Below are 18,196 nucleotides of genomic sequence, written 5' to 3'. Positions count from 1 at the left end.
AGCTATATCTAAGCCCATTTTTGCAGAAGGAATATCAGATTTCTGCTTAAAAAATGTATGCCTCAGGTGCATAAAATGAGGATTGAAAGGTGTTTCCTGAACAGTTCAGCATGCTATATCTATAGCTTAGCTTCTACTTTTGATGGCACAACTTTGGAGCTAACATTGGACTCATTAGGCTAGGTTCTGTTTTATTTCCAAAATAGGAATGGGCTTATATATCTTTCTTTAGTATCATTTTTTATTTTTTATTTAGGCAGATATGGACCCCTGCTTTATTTTTATGCAGTCAGACAGCACAGACTAAATGAACCTTTGAGTTCACCTTTGAGATGACAGTAAGAATTTTTACTCATATATAAGACTGCATTTTATCTTGAAATACCTTTTCTGGTTCAGATCTTGTGAATCTGGGTTCCTTACGTGGACTAGGAAGAACATTAGTACAGCAAAATCAGACCTTTTCCCTCTGTAAAAGGGAAAAAAAAAACAATTTAGTGTCCTCAGAGGTGAAGGATAAGGACAGGAGTGGGAATATTTACAGTAAAGACAAAAAGCAGAAAGTAGGTCAGGAAGAGTGAACTTTCTGTTCATTTTGCTATTGAAGAAGATGAGAATAGGTTAAAGTAGTGAGTTTATTGAGACAGTCCATCTCACCAACTGTGGTCACATTGTTGCACACCCTTACCCTTCCTCAGTGACACTGACAGATACAGTGGGCAGGAATATATATATTATTTCTGCTTCCAAAAATCTATTCTCCTGCAGACTACTTGCTATGTACCTTGCCTATGTATAAAGTCTTTTATGAACACTTAGTCTTTCAATTAGCATCATTTTCATGGGGGATTTTATAGATAAAGTAGCTTTGTTTAGAACCCGTAATAAAAGCAACTTCTGAATTAATTTTCTGACATTGTTTTTCCTAAATCTTTATCTGACTTGAAGATCTAACTACAACTGACCATCTACTGGCAACTCTGCAAAGCCATATGGATTTCACAAAGTCACAGACCATGAGCAGGTGTGAGCTTCACTGTAGGACAGCTGCTGAGTCAGTAGTAGGGACTGATATTCTGCATGACATCACAGATGGATTTTTTCATTGAAATCACCTACAGCATGGTAGTAACCATCTCAGTCAAATTAATAACAAAGAATGTGGACAGTGAATTAATACAAAGTGCTGTGCAATGTGCCCTGTAACTTGACTGAATAAATATAAATTCCTTCCCCCCCCCCCATTATTTTCAGATTGTAGTTTGGGGGTTTTTTAAACAATAAGAGACCATGAATTTAGTGTGTCTTTATTGCATATTATCCATCTTAATTAGATAATAAGATACCTAACTTTAGTACAGAAAATAATTTTCTTTTCTGGAGGCTTTTTTATATAAATGATGACCATATATTTGCCAAAACTGAACTTAGTTTTTGCATTGATATTTTAAATCTTTCAGAAGTCTACCATGCACCTAACTAACATGTACATGCTACATGTAACAAATGAGTGGCAGCAAACACTCAAATGCTGTTCAGTTTTCTGAAGCATAATTTTCTTCTCCATACTTCAGGGAAGACCTATAGAACATTTTAAAGTCACACCAAAAACAAAAAATGGAATCTATTAAGGTTATGATGAGTTCCTTAATATGTCATTAATATGAATGCAAAATTCTACTTTGCACTCTGATCTCCTGTAGACTTAGTATCCTGAAAGAAGTAGCAAAAGATCAAATGTGTGAAACATTTTCCTAACTTGTACCTAGATATGATTAATAATGTGTAGTTCTCTTCCTTCATCTGCTGTCAAAGCAAGGATAGATGCAGTATACAGCTTTTAATGTTAAAATAATTGATATTTTGAAAGGAAAAAATATTCTTGACATCTGAATGAATGTTTCTAGGTATCAGCTAATTAGTCTGTCTTTCTATAAAAGAGCAAAAATAGATCTAGATTATTTGCATCAGAAAATGAAAGGATAGTATGCAAAATTATGGCTTCCCCGCATTAATCTCCTTGCAGGTGCTTCATAAGAGATAGTTTCTGTTAAGATCAGGGTGAAGATATAAACTATACAGAGTAAAGTCAGAGATAGGGAATTGTGTGGACAATGTCTGCAGCTGCAGTCTAAAACTAGCTGTTTTATCAGAAAAGTTCTCTATCAGAGCTACGTTAATTTCAAGAGCCACAATAGAATCCTTCTCCTTCTCATAGACAATGTTGTCAATCTCACAACTTTGTATAGGAAATAGTCTAAGTTCAGGAGACAAAATATATCATCATCTTGTTCAACTCTGACATATGATCAACTTGATCATTATCACCATCTAAGCCTGTCACTTTTTTCAGTTGAATTTGCATGATGTTTGAATTCGTACCTACAGAGACTATCTCTAAATTTGTCATTGCATTCAGGTAGTCATATTACAGAAAAATCCTTAGTCTATTTCTTCCAAAATTTCTCTGGTTTGTGGTTAATGGATATTATCGTATTAAAAGTATTCTTTCTCCTTAAAAAAATACAACCTATTTTATCCAGCTGGCCATAGAAACATGAGAGAATTTATTTTACTTTTAAGACCAAAAACTGTTAGAGTCAGCTAAGAAAGAAAGAAACAAACAAGCTAGAAAAGTGATCATGATTTTGTTAGAAATGAAGTTCTCGGTCTATCATCAGTTGATTAGATCAGTTCATAAAACACTTTTCCAGGGTGCAATAGCTGAAATTAGGGTCATCAAACAATGGAGCAGGTCACCCAGGGCGGCTGTAGAGTCTCCATCTTTAGAGATGGACAAAACCTGACTGGACGTATTCCTGGGCAAACTGCTGTAGCTGACCTTGCCTGAGCCAGGGGAGTGGACTGGATCTAAGCAGATCCCTTCCAACCTCAAAGATTCTGTAATTCTGTGTGATTCTGTGAAATACTTTGGAAACCAAACATCTGGTGGGTTTGGAATTTTAAGGCACATCACTTAAAAATAATCGTCAGAACTGGATTACTATATCTCATAACATAATAATTAGAATGCAATTAGTCTTATATAAGGTCATGTACTGTTATATCATTTTTCAAAATGGAAATAATACTTTAATTATCTGAAAACATAGTATATATCTCTAAAATGCCATGTTAATGTAATACAGTTCATAGTAAACAAGCCATGTGATGTTAGAGAAATCCCAGTAAATTAAGAAGTTCATTTAATGCCAACTGTGATAACTAAATGTTCATTTCAAAGTATTAGTTTTCAATCTTACAGGCCCCTAGACTCATCTTTGATTCATTCTTACTAGTTATGGATAGTCTGGGGTAACACAGACAGTGATCTCCTCACAACTGAAAATAATGACCTAATCCAGTTTTGGAAGACATCAATTTAAGAAAGAAATATATGCTATGAATGCTACTTTACTTGATATTTCTTGTTCCAGTCTACAAAACAGATAATCAAAGCTGCTATTGTATCAGTTCATGCTTTTTAAAAAACTTGCTTGCACTTCTGTGACTTTTAGTATATAATTCTGGAAATACACTTTATTATTAAAGCTATTTTAAAGAAAAGATTTCTCATATCAATGGGGGTCAGTTTAGAAGTACTGAACACTTGCAATGAACTGCTAGCTAAAATATGGAACAAACTATAAATCCATACAGAACCTAATTTGTAGATCAGAGGTCTTCTACCTGAAATAAATCAAATTGACTCAGTTGTCAATTTAAATATCATTCTAAAATACTAAAGCAAAATTATGTTGTTTAGTGTGTTTAAAACACAAAACAAGCACACATTGAAGATCAAGGGGCTGATGCCAGTACACTGATTACAGAATCTCAGAATCATTTAGGTTGGAAATGACCTTTAAGATCATCAAATCTGACCATTAGCCTAACACTGCCATGTCCACCACTAAACCATGTTCCTAAGTGCCACATCTACACCCCTTTTAAATGCCTCCAGGCATGGTGACTCAACTACTTCCCTGTGCAGCCTGTTCCAATGATCGATGACCTTTTTGATGAAGAAATTTTCCTAATATCCAATCTAAACTTCCCCTGGTGCAACTTGAGGCCATTTCCTCTTGTCCTATTACTTGTTATTTGAGAGAAGAGACCAACACCCACCTGGCTACAACCTCCTTTCAGGTAGCTGTAGAGAGTGATAAGGTCTCCCCTCAGCCTCCTTTTCTCCAGGCTAAACAACCCCAGTTCCCTCAGCCGCTCCTCATAAGACTTGTGCTCTACACCCTTCTCCAGCTTCATTGCCCTTCTTTGGACACAATCCAGCACCTCAATGTCTTTCTTGTAGTGAGGGGCCCAAAACTGAACACAGGACTTATGGCACAGCCTCACCAGTGCCGAGTACAGGGGCACAATCACTTCCCTAGTCCTGCTGGCCACACTATTGCTAATACAAGCCAGGATGCTGTTGACCTTCTTGGCCACCTGGGCACACTGCTGGCTCATATTCAGACAGCTGTCAACCAACACTTCCAGGTCCTTTTCAGCCAGGCAGCTTTCCAGCCACTCTTCCCCAAGCCTGTAGCAGCGCTGCATGGGGTTGTTGTGACCCAAGTGCAGGACCTGGTACTGAGCCTTGCTGAACCTCACACAATTGGCCTTGGCCCATTGATCCAGCCTGTCCAAATCCCTCTGTAGAGCCTTCCTACCCTCAAACAGAACAACACTCCCACTCTACTTGGTGTCATCTGCCACCTTACTGCGGGTGCACTCAATCCCATTATCCAGATAATTTATAAAGATACTCAAGAGACCTGTCCCCAGCACTGAGCCCTGCGGACCACCACTTGTGACTGGCCATCAACTGGATTTAACTCCATTCACCACAACTCCTTGAGCCCAGCCACCCAGCCAGTTTTTTTACCCAGCGAAGCGTACGCCCATCCAAGCCACGAGCAGCCAGTTTCTCCAGGAGAATGCTGGGGGAAACAGTGGCAAAGGCTTTACTGAAGTCCAGACAGATGACATCCACATTCTTTCCCTCACCCACTAAGTGGGTCACCTTGTCATAGAAGGACATCAGGCAGGACCTGTCTTTTATAAATCCATGCTGATTGGGCCTGATTGCTTGGTTGTCCTGTACGTGCTGTGTGATGATGCTCAAGATGATCTGCTCCATAACTATTCCCACACCGAGGTCAGACTGACAGGCCTGTAGTTCCCTGGATCCTCCTTCTGGCCCTTCTTGTAGATGAGCATCACATTTGATCAAAAGTATCATTCATCTTTCATAGCCATTCAGCATAAACACATACATTCCTTAAGTAATCACTAATCTCAAACTCAAACAGATATGCTTTCATCACAATGCATTAGAATCAGTCAAACTCTATTGTCTTGGTGGATTCAAGTAGGAAATAGTACAGTGCATTCTTCCATCCTTGCAGTGCTGCCACATTTTGTTTTCAAACTTCTAGATTTACTGTTTCTATGTTTCAGTTAACTTTTTTTATTCTTTTGACACTGTCAGCATTATGCTAATTTTTTTCATTTTCTCTAAATATGAATTGCATTTCATAGCTGGTGTTTAACTGCATGTCTTTTTTTAATTGTGGAAGTATCAACTGTTCAAGATCTTGAACATTAATGCATTCATTTATTATTTATATAGATAGTCAATAAATTACAGTAAATAAACATAAATTAATTTGAACGTTAAGCAGCAGAGCATAATAATGGAATGTGGGTAATTAAAAATTAGATCTATATATAGACTATTGAATAAATAGTTATGTCCATATGATTGTAAAGATAAGGAGTGTGTTGGTTATGTGTTATCTTGTTGTCTAGTTGTGTTGATTAAAATTCAACTGCTGAAAGCTCAATAAGACTAACACTAAAGCAAAGAAGAAAAACACCCATTAATTTCTGCCAAAGCTTTTGCTGATTCTACAGAGCTATTTGAAATACATTCATTTATCAGGATTTTTTAATAGTTATTATTATATAAACAACTGACCAATTATTGTTAGCTAATATGCTACCATTAAACATGCTCACATCTGTCCCAGTTCTAACTTGCAATTTTAACTTCATTTTGATCTTCAATTCTGTAAAACTTGACCTACCAAGGAAGAAAAAAAAAATCATAAAACACTGATACCCAATGTTCTGAATGATATTAAGAGATACTCATAGAGTATGTAAAACTTGTTTTCTTCATCCAGTGAAATGCATTTGTACTCATTACCCTGCATCATAAACATAAAATATAGAGGAGCAGTTCTTAAGTACAGATCAGTGACATACAAATGTAAATTCTGCAAAAAACTGTTTGTTCATTAGTAAAGAGAACACTGATCAATCTGTACAAGGCTGCTGGCAGATCCTCAGCATTAAGTTGCTGCATCTAATGGTTGACCTGAGAGTCAGGTTGTGGCACAGAGCAAAGATGTCTTGTGGATGTGACCATGATTTGATATTACAGACTACTGCTTTACCAAATTAAGAATAGGGGTCCGATAAGAACTACAGTAATAATACTGATTTCTTATTTCCCAGTTTCTATGAAAAAGCTGTTATAATTAATTTTCTATTATATTTTACACACCAACATTGCAAATATCACCACTTGTCCTTCATAATCTGTAATTCCTTTGTAACTGTATAAGAATTTACATCAGGAAAATGATTCAACAGGAAAAGAAAAAAAATGTAATAAGAATTTTAATGACTTTTAAAACTGTGGAACTAATTATATGTTCTCTTGTTTAATACACATATATGTTGATAACATATAATCATATTACTATGACTCATTACAAATGTTTGCCTTTAGGGTTGGAAGGATGGGAATGCAACAGAGATATTTTTCCTTCTCTATGCATTCTGAAAACGAACATAGTGTATATTTGAAAACCTTACAGTGCCCTTGTCTTCTTTGAACTGAGTATTTGTCAAAAGGGAAAGTTTCGTAATATTTCTTGTGCAAAATAATGTACATCTATTCAAGTGAAGACTGAATTTACAGTGAAGGAAGAGATTGGTTTAGATTTATAGTTCAACATCACCCTCTCCTGGCAGCATGCTTGAACTAAAATATCATCCATGGACAGTTTTGGAAATTTTACATGACTTTTTGCATTGTTTTTAAAAATGAACATAATTTTTAATAATTTAAACAGTATGCTTAACTTATTGGAGAAGAAGAAAATTTAAATCTTTGTTTTTTCTTGTGACAACTATAATTCACTAAAGCTAAACCTCCTAGTATATACTCACCATGAATTTAAACTATTCTATTTCAGATTTATTTAAAGGTCTGTACAAACTTGACCAGCCTTCAGACAGTTCCAAACCCATGTTTAGTTAACACTGTTATATTTTAACCACTTGCAAAAATCGTTGTTTTTTCCCTCTGTTGGTTAATCCAGGATACTAAAACATTAGGGGAAAAGTATCACCAAATAAAAGATCAGAAATTTATTTCCGTTCAAATATAATGTGAAAAAGTGAAGAAAATACCACTGGAAATGCTGGGCAGAGCAATAAGTAACATGTTTAGCTTACCAACTTGATTTATAAATTGCTGAGGAATAGCAGTTTTTCCTTCTCTCGATTTACCTTGTAAGCTCTTTGGAACAGCTTCTTATGCACTTAGATGTTTCCTGTCACAATCATTTTCCAATACTGACTGTATCTTTGGCAAAATTTCAATAGTTATCTGAAGATATATACTGCTACTGTAAAAGCAGTAAAATCTATCCAGTTATGACAAGCCTAAGAGAAGAGATGTGTCATCTGGAATCAATTTCTATAAACATCTTAATTTTTAGTGATTCCCAAAATAATAAACATGTAAATATGAAAATTGAAAATAGATTACCCCTGTCATCAAGAACAAGGCTAAATTTGTTTTCAGGGCTCAAGATCTTTTTTACAGCAGCCAAATGATAAGCCTTTGACTGAATTGGAACTTGATATTAACATCAGAAATTACTGTAACTCTCTCTACAATGTTAAGTAATAATCATACTTCATGAACTAATGTATCTGTTGAAATATATGTATACACACACATATCTGTATGCAACTATTTAGCACAGTTTAGAATGTTTTCACTTTTTGGCCCTATTGAAATAATTGGAAATTTTGCCATTCACTTCACTGAATCAGCAGTTTCATTTGGCAAATATAAATATGCATGCTTCTGCTTATCTCTTCCATATCTGAGTTTTGGTGATCTTATTCATGCTTGTAACAATTTTGGCATTTTTTTTTTAAGAATTACAGTAATGCAATGAAGTAGTAATCTGGCAATGTTTGCTAGAAATACTCCATTCAGATATCAGGTGTTCATATATATATATTTTATTATTATTATTATTGATTTTCATTTCTGCAGATTGAATAACAATACAGAAATATTAATACCCACTTACCTAGGAATGAGCATGACAATGAAAATTAGAGTTGATTACAATTAAAGCAATCTCTGATTATTCTCTGTATCTATTTTTACACTAAGCAACAAAGTGTGTTTCTGCCTTGTGTGTAGAGTGGGAAAAATGAGCTCAAATGTTATCAATAGTTAATTATACCTGTGATTGTAAAAGATGACCACCCAAAGAGAGAAAGATCATATATAAATAACAAGATTGTTTAACTAATCTGAAAAGACAGCAATAAAACAAGAACATGAATATCTTTTCTGCATTCTGTGTAGCCTTAAAATGAAATCTTCCCTCCAAATTTTGTTAAAGTATCAATTTACAGTTTTCCTGGTCAGGGACAGTAGAATCTAAATTGCAAGAAATCATGGAAGAGAACAAGGTTTTGTGTACCTAAACCAGAAAGTTCTTTCCTTGCTTCTATTAGGCTTGTTGGTTTATTAGGGATTAAGATTATCTGCAAGGTGGTAGTTGCTTCAATGACAAGTGCCCCATGTAGATGGATTGGGATATTAGGTTTCAAAAGAAAGAGGGAATTACTCATAGTCAACATCTAGTGACACCATATAAAATTTTTCTTTTTCTTCACTTCTGATTTTAAAATAGAACTTTTGTTTTAAAGAAAAGTTTGTCTTTGGGTTTGCAGATTTTGGTTCCTAGTGATACACCTATGTATCTTTTGCATTCCTTTTTCCAGTGAGACTTCCATCCAATGCTAGCTATATAGTTCTTGCAATATAAAGGAGGTTTCCAGTGTTGACGAAAAAGATATCTAAAGTAATCCACTGACTAGACAGTGGGTTCAAGATTTTAATGAGGAACAACAGGAGATAGAGAAGGATAATCAGGCATCTTTTCTTGCTCTGTAGTTTTTAACAATGACCTTTATGTAGATAAGAAGCCCATTAAACTTTTGATGAAATTTCTACATACTTCACTGAAAAAAAAACTAATTGGGTTTTGGTTGATTTACAAGTTCAACCTACTGGAAGAATGTGGAATTTGCATCTTTAAAGACCTCTTCAGCCTAAATCTTGATTAAGATAGCCCATAAATTAACAGATTTCATTTCATGCTTCCAATATAGGAATAATCAATGAAACATGGTAAACCACTGGTTGCAGAAAACCTCAAAGCCAGATAAATGATCATTATGTACTTGTGAATAGCTATGAACTTTTAAATCATTTCATTGAGTTGTCCTGAAATGTTGGTAAATTATATGATGTAATATTACGACAGCATAAATGATAAAATACAACTTGGCTGTTGAAATATAAAGCCAAGAGTTATAACCTTTCAAATGCATTGTGTTTACCCTCCAGTAAGAAAAACATTGTGAAATATAAACCTGTCTTAAGTTGTTCATTATCACTGATCTAATCTTCCCCAAACTGTTCATATTTCATTATATTGTAAATGTTGACATTTCAGAAAAGTTTCTTCAGTTATTAGCCTTTGATGACCTGTTAGTTCTTCTCTTTCCAATAATAAGTTATAACAGTAACAAATAAATACAGCAGTAGATTAATGCTAGTTTAAATGTTACTGGTTTATTTTTATAACAGTGTTACACGCACTGTTGCTGAGTAATCTGACTTCAGGGTAATTCACTAAGAATATTCCTTCCTTTTTCTATTTTTAGCTGACTGTGGTGTATGTTTTCTTATATTTGCTAGAAACTAATCAAGCACATTTGACATTTAAATTTGTTGTAATACTCTGTACATATCTTAAATTATTGGAAAGTTGAAACATTACATAAATAGGTGCCATCATATATGAAAGAGGATTATTTTATTTCCATTAATGAACATGTTTGTTTAATTTTGAATGTGGATGAAATGAAAATCATTCTTGCTGTCTTAGTTTTTTGATCAGCTATGTGTTCTCAGACTAAAACACATACAAGTTATTTAATCAGATGATGTCTATCCTAGCAAATTTGTTTTCCTTCTGACTCTACTTTTTTAGCCTTTGGGCTTCAGAACTTTGAGTCCGCAGGAATCGCTGTCTAGGACCCTGAGAATGGCAGCCCGTCTGCAGCTGTATTGTCTGGTCCTTCTCAGTTCAGTGCCCACAAACTTGATGAGGATGCATTCCATAATGTCTCCCATGTAATTGATAAAGATATTACACGACAGGTCACACAACAGACCCTGAGTATATTGCAATAATAACTTCCCTTTTCTGTTTGCCACGATGCTTCAAATGTAGCTCAGTATGTTTGCATTACTGGCAATTAGACAACCCTGTTGGCTTACTCAGTCTGCTACTGAATCCCACATCATTTTCTTCGGGACTGCTACTTGGCTGGTTGCATCTCAAACTCTGCCAAAGATTGGATAACCACCTGGTTACTCCTTCCCAGGTGCAGACTCTTGGACTTTTTCTTTTCAAACTTTGGGAGGTATCTCTTGCTCAAGTCCCTCTGGATTTAAGCTCTACTTTTCAAAATATTTAACCCTTCTGAGGTCCTACATTTCTTACTGGCTGCAAATACACTGAAGGCCCATTCTTTCTCACCATCCAGGTGGCTGATACTATTGAACAATACGGAACCCAGCAGACATTTCTGGGACATTCTGTTTGTAACCAGTCAATAGCTGGACCTCAACGCCCTAAACACTGCCCTTTGCCCTGAATATAAAGCTAGTTTTACACTCATTTATCCAGTCCACACTTCCTCAACTTACAAATGAGAACGTTGAAGAAGATGGTGTCACAGACCTTAGCAAAGTCGAGTATATCTGTCACTGTCCCATCATTCATATAGTCAGTCATTTCATCATAGAAGTCAATGAGGTTGGTCAAACAATTATTATCATTAGTCCAGTTATAATAAAATTGATTAATAATATTTGTTTGATCAACCTCATTGCCTTCTATGATGAAATGACAGCTATATGCATTATGAGACAGTGGTGAATGCAAACAGGAAAAGTTTTATTATAACTGGGCTAGCTGTCATAGACTAATTATCTAATAATAATTATCTAATTATTACAGAACAAGCCTAATTAATATTACAGTTTAAATTAGTTACTGAAAAACTAACCAGTGTCTTTTCCTTTTTTTCTGTGGTTGAGTTCATCCTTCCAGCATTTCTCTTTTCCCTAAGGTCCTTGGCTTCATTCTTGCTCAAGAAAGGTTAAGATGCACCATCAATGTCCTGAATTCTTCACCGGGAAGAGTTGAGGCTGATGGTAAGGGTCTCTTCCTCCTTTGACTTGTCTCTGCTTGGGGTTATTTTTATGTTTTCTTAACATGAGAAGTACTTGCTCTGCTTACTTGTTCTTTAGCCAATGGTTACTCTTTGAAGTTTGAACATCTTCAAGTGCTAGGTACTAGTTAAAGTTACATAATTGTTTGCCCAGGCACAATTAACATAAAGGACTAATATTTGTTATTCAGTGACCATATAGATTTACCTGACCTTTAATGTATATAATATGGTATTCATCAAGCTAATATACAACAGTCCACAGTCCATTAACTGCTACACAATTGCTGTCACAGCTAAAGCAAACTAAAACTAGCTCAGGCTAAGACAAGCTCAGATAAATCCTGAGACCCTGCAATGTCAAGTAAATACAACCTTTTAGTAGAAATGGCAAAATCGTATTGATTTGGCATCTTTGGAAAAGAGTTTCAAGAGGTTGTTCTCCATAATGTTTACACAGATTGAGGTGCAGCTGACTGACTTACAATTCCCCAGGTACTCCTTCTCACCTTTCTTAAAGATAAACATAACATTTGCAATCTTTTTCCATTCAGGAATCTTCTCCCAGTCACCACAGTTTTCCGTATTTTGTATAATTTTTGCAATCACATCAGCTTGCTCTTTCAGTACTCATGGATCCCATCCAGCCTCATGGATCTGAATACACCCAGCTAATCTAAGTTCCAGCCCAGGAAATAGAATTTTTTTGCTACAGCTAGTACAAGTCCATAGATTTTCTAATTAACTGACAGTGTGCAGTATCGGATTTATCTAGGCTTGCCTTGGCTTGACATTGTTTAGATTCTCTGTACAATTGTCTAATGGAAAAGTTTGCCAGGGAAAACGTGGCTGCCTTTAATGGATGAGGGAGACAACCAAATGATGGAGCCACTTAAGATAGGCTTAAGTGCTCAGTGCTTTTTTTCATCATTCTTCACAACCTAAGCCTGTGTAAAACTGAACAGTTTGGATAAAAAAGGGGAAGTCAGCACTGGGGTAAGTTTGGTTCTGTTCTGGTGGCTAATCCAGTCTAAATGTCCTTGGGGTAGAGCGGACAGCCAACAGTGGGGGGCAATAAGACAGGGACTACTTTGTGGTGCTCAAATCCATTGCTGCTTGGGGCTGTTTTATTAGTTAATTTTCTTCTCTGTTTCCTTCTTATCAGGTCCCAGTGGAAGTGTGAAAGACTGAGCTTCCCTCAGCCTCATCTAATGTAAGGGCTATTGCTTGTTACACCACAACTACCTAGATTTGTCAGACCTGCACTATGTATAGTATATGCAGAGCCTAAGCTAAAATAGTTCGCAATAGTCACTGGACGACATGAGACACCTTACTATTAGACAACTGTTAGGAGAAGCTTAACATTGTTCTCTAAAGTGCTTGCAAAGAAGCAAAGAAATTTAATATTTCTGCTGCCTGTCCATTTTCTGTTATAACAGCTCAGGTAGAAAAAGACCCATTCTACCGAACCAGTAGACATTTGATAAATAATGGAAGTGTTCCTGTAACTAGAGTGATATATTTAGTGCAAGGAGAAAATAGTCATAAAATTTTTAGCTCACCTATTTTGCTCTAGTAAACTGATCTAATTATAATGAAAATAAAGTGCACACATTTCATTAATTACACCAGGAAATCTTTTAACTGTTCTACCATGTTTCCCTTGGAAATGAAATGAGGTACACGTTGTTCTCACCCAAATTGATCTGATTATGATTTTTGCACATTGGGTCTCAAAATAAAAGCTGGGTATGAAAAAAATTGCTCCTTCTTTAGGTAATAGAAACAGTTCTAGGCTACTCCCATTGAAGTGGAATTATGTGATGGAATACATGCATGTTGAATATAGACAAACTGAAACCAAAATAAACTGGATTATTCAAGATTTTGGATAAATGCATGGGACATATTTTTCTTATGCATCTCTTTTGTTCTACTCATGTGGCCACAACAGGAATGCAATGACCAGAGACAATTTCATGATTTTTGTAAAGTATTGGCATCAATTTTAGACCTCACCTGGTATCCTAGAATATCTGTAACTACAATGACCATTTTAAAATCCCTAGCATTAATTTCACATAAGCTTTTTTATTTTCAACACTGAAGAGAAAATTCCTTTGACAGGATCTGCTTTGAAAAGCTAGCTGCTCTCTTTCAACTTTTGTGCTTGTGGAAAATTAGACACATATTGATTCAGATTTTCTGGGTGATGTGCAGTAACACAATGTGTCATTCTATATCAAGATGCCTTGTTACAAAGGAGCTGGTAATTTGAATTCATTCATCCATCCCAACAAACTCATCTGATTATCATTTTGGGTTAGTAGATCTGTCCATTAAGCAGATGATGTAGACTAGTGCTTGGTTAGTGAAAGGAATTCTGCTACAAATTTTGACCCACCAACCTCAGAAATATTACAGAGGTACATAATGAAACTGCAGCCTGAAAAAAGGGCACAATTGCTAACACCACTAAATAAAATATCAATTAGCTTGTGGTGATCAAAACATCACTATTTGGAGCCACACACCTCAAGATTACATGGGAAATTCAAGAGTTTAAATTTAGTGTGTTATATTCTTGATAAATTTTTAATTATGAAGACCATGAGGAATTAATAACTATCCCACTTTTTGTGACAATTTGTTTCTCCAGAGAAAGTGAAGCACACACAGAGGAGTAAAACGATGGCTCTAGATAGCCTAATGAAAGTTAAGAATTTAGAGCAATGTTCAGTGGAGGCCTAGGCAGGAGGATATAATAGGCTGGGATGTAAATGTGTATCTTACGGTATTACATATGTCATAATATATTCCCACTTAAGCACACAGCTTAAGATTCCTGCCTTCAACTGTGCTCAAGTGAATCAAGTGTCTCAAATCCTACTGCAGCAACAGGTTGGGACTGTCCACAGAACATAGAGGGTTGTTAATCACTCTGAAACCTTAAAACAGAGTTGGACTGGGATCAGTTGTCTGGACAGTCAGTCCAGTGTTTGAGGTATTGTAGAGTGTCTAAAACATCTGCACGTGTGTAAGAAGAGGACTTATGGGAGGTCTGCACCCTGCAAGAACAGCAACTGGAGCCAAGTGGCAATCCCAAGGGCATCTCAAATGTCATTAGGCAGTGATTTTGAGACAGCTGAAGTGAGGTCCTACATTTCATTAGCTGTAAAGTTGCATAGCTTTCTAGATTTTATTGGCTGATGAAACCATGTAGAACAGCAATATGGTGTGCTTGTTTCTAGTAACATGCCATAAGTTTTGTACTGAGTTTGCAAGGCCTCAGTTGTGTCAGGCCTGCTCTTTCTGAACTTCGTTGACCTGCTTGCAGCTTTGTTTTACCTAATGTAGCTGTGACAGTAATTTCTCTGACTGTCCAGATGCGTAGGGCTACTTTGTACTACTTTTGTGTGTCTCTGTGGTAGAACCATAGCTCTGCACAGATAGTAGTAATGAGCAGTTTTCCTATGTAGAATGAAATACTGATGACTCATTAGCGCAGACAAAGGCCAGCCTGGTGTAATGGCAGAGCCCTTTGATGTAGAGACACATGGTGTGGTGTAGAGGAGCTCAGGCACATGATGGGGCACAGGCTTGGCACTGGAGACCCCACGGCTATTAACAACTCACCCATGGTCAGTTAAAGAAATGCAGACCAGGCAGTGGAAAAAAAATAGTTTTAGGAGTAACAAGGAGAATAAAGCAATAGTATCTAAATAGGTAAAAGGCACTGTACATAGTATATTTGGAAGTAATACAGAACTGCAGAACAATGAGAAAAGAGCAGAGATGTAAAAGTGTGTTAGCAAGCATGTAAGAATGATCCTAACTGGATCCTAGAGAAAGGAACAAGGAACCATCAACCTGAACATCATATTCTTGCTGACAAAAGACTCAGAGGCTGAAAACTGTAACACCTTCCCACATACCACCTGAACGAAGCCACCAACCTTAGTACTCAAAGGAGCAGGGGAAGGGTGAGCATAACACTAGGAAGAGGGCTATAAAAGAAGTGTATAACAGCTTTAGCTGCATTATTATTCATTATTCTTCTGCAACAGTTAGATGTGGACTAATACTGATTAGACTCTTAAGATTTTATTTATATTAACAATAAATCCTTGATTGTAAGTATCTGAAAGGTGTGCTTCCTCTTTACCTATACACAAGACTGTGAGTGTAACACTGGGGCCGGTCCTGTTGCTTGCATAGATGCACATGGTCACCCAGCATATCCTTTGTGGGCTCCAGGTGCCTTCCAAAATGTGCACTTCTCTTGTAGTTTAACCATCATAGCTGTCAAACGTTTCTGGATTTCTCAGTCTAAATTGTCTCATGCAACATTAACAGCCTGCATTTAGGTAACCAAATTGAATCCCAGCTCTCCACTGACTATTGAAATGGAGGCTAGGCAACTATATTTTAATGTTTTAATCTCTGAGCAAAATTTCAGCCAACAAATGACTGTTTAGCCATGCATAACTGAGTATTATGGCAGTGCAGAAAAATATTCACACATTTACTATTACAAAATACATTTTAGCATTGCCTCATATATTTTTCTGGACACTTTATAAAAGACATCAGTGAGCTAACAGAAGATAACTCAGTGTATTTTTAAATGTAATTAAAAGGTTACATTCTTCCCAATCTAACACCTGAGAAAATGTAATGAAACCAACAAGACACAATGGTAAGTGCTTAGGCATTTGGGAGTTAATAGGAGTAGGAGATGAAAACTCTGTATACTAGGGTCTTAAAAATACCAGTACTCACTGTATTAGCTTGGAAATTTTTTAATGTACTGAACATCAGTTTCTCTATATTTAGCTTTTGTAAGATTAATTGTAAAAGTAAAATCATCTTAAGATATTGGGAAGGATATACTATATAAATACAATTAGTATTGATAAGTTCTTTTAACAAGCTATGAAAATAAGCTATGAAATAAGTCATATATAAAATATTCAATTTTAAACACTATATTTTAGTAAATATAGAAATCTGATACAATACTTTTTTTTTTTTTTTTTTTCCCCAGGACATCAGGAGATAATACTTTCCTTTTTCCCAATTAGTATTACTTTTTCCTTTCAGAATCCCTATATCATGCTCATATTTTGTTCTTCCCACCATCTTATTCCATTACTGATTGCATGTCTCATCAGTAATTTGCAATTATGTTCTTAGTAATTATTTTAAATTATTTTGACTCACATACCTTAATTAATGGTATTCAAATGAATGTTTGAACTTGAATCTGTCTGTCATTCCTTTGTAGTCTGTAGCTAGCTCAGGAATTCATTACCAGTCCAAAATAACTAACTTGTGACAAGAAAGTACTGCTAGAAAGAATTACGCTTAATGTATTTAAAAAGCTATCCACCTCTGCCCTCTAGTGGTCATGTCTTTTCACATTCACATCTTAAGAGGAAAAAACCCCACAGCTTGAGAAATAAAATCCTTATTGATTTTAGTTTATTTCATCTTAGCTTACAAAATTCAGTCAGATTTTCTGTTTTTGTGCAACATGTCTTTAGACTCATGCTTTCAAAATCAAAAAAATACTTTGTAAACATCCAAATAAAGTTATTTTCCATGTCCAGGACAATATACAGTAAGTTTCAATTATGTTGCACCGCAGTTTCACTGAATCCTTTTAAAGGGTATTTTTTTGTTTATTTGTTTGGTTGGTTTTAGTTCTGAAGTACTACAGTATGGGACATCATAACCCAACTCATTCAGAGTAATTTGCTTGAAATTCTGGGATTTTTTTCCTTACAACAAACTGTAGAAAAGGAGAAGAAAAAAAAAATGGAAAAGAAAGGAAGAAAAAAAACCCCCCACAAAACCAAAAAATTGTGTTACAGTCATTATTATATTATAACATATAGAATAAGAGTGTTTCATAAGTTAAGCCTGTATAATTTGTTCTTTAAAAGAAACCAATTCCAGGCTACTAGCTTAAGATTAGTGAGACTCTTCCCTACCTGCAGTGTCCTTTCCTGTAGGTTCTTGCTTCTAGGCTTGATGTCAATGAAAAGAGCCACTTCCTGGCTGGCAGCCAACTCTAAAAACCCTCTTTTGGCCCTCGAAGTTTTCCTCTCCCACACCACTGAGGCGTGTGACAGTTTGTTGATCCTCTCAGCATCTCTGTTTGGGATGCAGGTGGCAGCCTCATCTGCTGCATGTCTGTTACTTCTGTCTGCTCCAGACTCTTGACTCTTCTTGAACCTTCTCTTCAAGTTCAGTTGTTCCCAATAGAAAGGGGCAGGCTCCCTCATGTAGCAAGGCTCACCTGACTCTCTTATTTGCTCTTTAAAGGAGCACAGAATCATAAAATAATTCCAGTTGGAAGGGAAATCTAGAGACCATCAGTCAGGGCTTATTTCAAATTTTCATGCTGTTTTTTAGGGATGTGTCCTGTCAACCTTATAACATCTCCAGGGATGAAGACTTCACAGTCTCTCCAGGCAGCCTGTTCCAGTGTTTGATCACCCTCATTGCAAAGACTCTTTTTGCTAGTATCTTATCTGAACTTTCTGTGTTC

The sequence above is a fragment of the Grus americana genome, chromosome 1, assembly GCF_028858705.1.
Source record: "Grus americana isolate bGruAme1 chromosome 1, bGruAme1.mat, whole genome shotgun sequence".
Classification (NCBI taxonomy): Eukaryota; Metazoa; Chordata; class Aves; order Gruiformes; family Gruidae; genus Grus; species Grus americana.
The sequence above is the reverse complement of the archived record's forward strand: the minus strand, read 5'-3'. Positions refer to the sequence as shown.